Genomic DNA, 3,970 nt, shown 5'->3' on the forward strand with positions numbered 1-3,970 from the left:
TGCCTTTTCCAAAACCACTCCATATCCATAATAACGTCTGACTGTATCTCTGTTCCAAGAGGCTTAAGTGGTTTGGTTGTTTGAAACAGGTGGTCTCCTTCAGCAGCTCTTATTGAGTACTAAAATGCTTCCATTTTTAATAAAGCAAACACTCAATTGTTCTTGAATCAATTAAAATCCACTTCAGTTCCATTAGTTCCGTCTTTCTAGATGCTGTGACTCTGAAAGATGACCTGATTGTATGTATTATATTGTATGCATGTATTGTATGGGTGTGTGTAACCCTGTACCAACCTACAATCTCCTCTCTAGAAATACATTTAACTCTATAACTTACTTTACAAAGACAGTTTATGTAAAATATAGCTTAACATTAATGTTAACAGAGATCCATTATGTCATGCACTTCTCTACACTGCACTCCATCTGCCATTTCCTTGCCCTATCTTCCAACCAGTCTAAACCCTTCTCCACACTTCTTCAACATTACCCACCCCCTCCTCCTAGCTTTGTAACATGAGAAAAGGAAAACCACTTCAGGATGGGTATTCCTCGAAGAGGTTCCACAGTGGAGCAACTGAATGGAGTTAAACAAGAAAGTCTGCAGAAGCTGATTGAGAGCAGAGGATTACAGAGGGGAAACAGTAAGAGAGACTCTCATAGAACTCCCTTCAAAGGGAAACTTGTATTTTAGTTCTTGAGTGTGTATTCATGATCGACAGTTTTCCCTTCTTATCCACTGATGAGAACAGTGATGGGAAAGAACTGGTGGTGGAGTTTAAGATCGGCCAATACTGACGAGTCTGGAGGGAATACATTGTGAAGAGAGTATTGTATTCAGTTCTGGTTGCCTCATTACTGGAGGGATGTAGATGCTTTGGAGTGGGTGAAGAGACTGGGGTGATTCGGTTAGTGGAATACAGTTACAGCGCAAATGATTAGAACTAGGGTTAAAATCCCACACAATCTGTAAGGAGATGGTGCATTTCTTCCCATGTCTGCGTGGGTTTTCACCAGGGGGCTCCGGTTTCTTCCCACCATTCAAAACATAGGTTAATTAGATGTAATTGCATGGCACAGGCTCATGGGCTGAAAGAGCCTGTTACCGTGCAGTGGGTCTAAATATGAGATTTACCAAAATATTGCCTGGATTGGAGGGCATGTCTTATGAAGCTAGGTTGACAGGGTTTTCTCCTTGGAGCAACAGGGTGGACAGTCAGCACCCTTTTCCCTAGGGTGACTACAGCAGAGAACATACAGTATGTCTCAGGCTAGTGGGGGAGCATTTAGAGGAGACGTGGTAGGTAGGGAGACTGGAATACATTGTTGGTGATGGTGGTAAAGATCGATGTGACAAAATAGTGAGATATGGAGGTGAGGTGGGGAAATTAGATTGTTAAGGAGTAGGTTTACATAAGTCAGCACAATATCGTGGGTTGAAGGACCTGGACTGTGCTCTAATGTTCTCAGTTTTAAACAAAATTTTTAAAAATCAGTTATATGTGAACAGATAGAGAACTTGAGCTTTGACTCCTCCCAGGGTTCTGCCACTGCTGCCTTGAGTGGACACCTATTCAGCCTGTCCCCACGCTGAACAAACCAAGATCCCGTCAGGCAAAGACTCATTTGAGTCTCCACCCCCTCTGCTCCCTGCCCCCATCTATTTACAGCTCACTCTGTTCTGCTGGTAGTATTTGGGTATAAAGTGTTAACATTCCATTGAGACTCAGTCCTGGCCCCAGAGACGCAGTGGACGGGCAGAAAGCAAGACCCCAGCCTCCCTCCACTTCTCCCCCAGGCTATAGAGACTAGAGCAGGGAATTCAGGGGGAAAACCTCCTCACCCACAGAATGGGGACAAAGTAGAATCCCTCCCTTCAGGGGAGGGAGTAGAACTGAACAGCATGGGGAACCTTGCATAGAGAAATCCAACGTCAGTCCCATAAGGTGAGAGGAGGCTGGCATGAAGCAGAAAAACTAGAAGGGACCCACTGGGCCGAATGGCCTATCTCCTTTGCATTGTGAACATTGCAGAGACACAACGATGTGAGATATGGGAGATTTATTTGTCTCAGTCCAAGAATCTGACTCCAGCCCAGGCACAGGGGTTGCCAATACCAGCAGTCACACAGTGAACCTGCTGGTATTTGAGTGGCTAAATTGTCAATGTAAAACACACTGAATATTTCTCCCCACTGTGAACCTCCCCATCTCAGTGACAGCCACAGTTCACAGCACCCTTAAACCTTCTCTCTACTGTGAACCTGGTGTCACAGTATCTGCCAGTTTATTGTTAAACCTCCAGTGTGAACAATTTAACATTGTACTGACAATAACCACAACAGCAGTATGAGTATAAGACAACTTTAATAAACTTTCTTTTTCAATCTTTTTATTATTATTATAATTTATAAACACATACAGTTCAAAGAGATATAAAAGAAATACATAGTAAGTAATGAATTAATACAGAGATATTAAACAATAATATTACAGAATAAAAATATATCATAAAAAAATTTTTTTTGATCAGTTTAGGGTGTGAACTATCTCTAAAAAAAAAGATATAATTAATAACAATATATGAAAAAAGAGAAAAAAAAACCCCAAAAAAGAAGAAAAAACAAATCTGAATTTAAAAAAAACAAAAAAAAACTAAAAAAAAACCTACAGATATAGCTAAACCACGCCGATCACTCCGATCTCATCTTACAGCCCAATTATCATACATAATCATGACTTATTTATCTCTTCCTGCGGATCGTATGATTGCTTTTCTTACACTAATGGCTAGAAGATCTATACTATTAAATTGGAAAGAGGTAAATCCTCCCACTGTTTTCCAATGGTTTACCCAAACCATACTATGTTTAAATTTAGAGAAAATTAGAAACTCTGTCTATGAATCCCCTTCTAAGTTTGAGTTAACCTGGCGACCATTTATTCAATATTTTCATTTGTGGTGAGTTGATCTGGCTCTGTTTTCTTTCTATGATTAACTTTAATAAACTAATATGTACATTAAGAGGTCTTGTCTCTCTGCAAGACAAATCTGGAAGGCTAGACTGTAGCTCTGGACTGCTTTATATACAAGGTCACTGGGATGATCCCATGTGACCTAGTGGTGTAATTACATATCACCACAAACATGCCATGCAATTAAACCATCATCCTGGTGTGGACCTGCTGATGTCTCAACAAGTTGGAGGAGTGAGTGAATTCCTTCCCACACTGGAAGCAGGGGAATGGCCTCTTCCCGGTGGGAGTTTGTTGGTGTCTGTGCAGGTGGGACAAGCTGGTGAACCTCTTCCCGCACTTGACGCAGCTGAAGGGCTGCTCCCCGGAGTGGGCCTGCTGGTGGGACAGCAGGTTGGAAGACCACATGAAGCCCTTGCCACACTCCGAGCAGGTGAAGGGCCTCTCGCCGGTGTGGACCTGCTAGTGGCTCAGCAGGTCACATTAATGAGCAAATCCCTTCCCACACTCTGAGCAGGGGAATGGCAACTCCCCAGAGTGGACCCGCTGGTGCCGCTTGAAGCCTTTGTCACAGTGGGGGCACGTGAAGGGCCTTTCGTTGGTGTGGACCAGCTGATGTCTCAGTAGGTGGGAAAACCGGATGAACCCCTTTCCACATTCAGGCAGTTGAAGGGCCTCTCCCCAGTGTGGACCCACTGGTATCTCGTTAACTGACTCAAACTTTTGAAATTCTTCCTACAGATGGAACACTGAAGAAGGTTCATTGGGGATGAGAGTGTGTGACCAGGGGATCAATCAATGTAGTCATGCCCTGAGGAAAACTGCAAGCACTCAGCCCAATGTAGACACCCAGAGAGCTGGGTAGTAGGTTAAATCAACACCAAGGCTGGGACTATTGCCAGGACCCAGAGAAAAACATCCTCTAGCCGGCTGTTGCAAACCCCAGAACCATGGGAGACCCCCATTCCAGGACCCAACGCTGCGCTATGCTCTTG

At 43.5% G+C, this 3,970-nt stretch overlaps 1 pseudogene; it reads right to left on the minus strand.

Moving 5' to 3' along the window:
• Window positions 1-3,144: 3,144 nt before the first annotated feature.
• LOC138765467 (zinc finger protein 436-like) lies at window positions 3,145-3,739 on the minus strand (annotated as a pseudogene).
• Between the last annotated feature and the right edge of the window lie 231 nt (window positions 3,740-3,970).

The sequence above is a fragment of the Narcine bancroftii genome, chromosome 5 (genome assembly GCF_036971445.1).
Source record: "Narcine bancroftii isolate sNarBan1 chromosome 5, sNarBan1.hap1, whole genome shotgun sequence".
NCBI classification, from domain to species: domain Eukaryota; kingdom Metazoa; phylum Chordata; class Chondrichthyes; order Torpediniformes; family Narcinidae; genus Narcine; species Narcine bancroftii.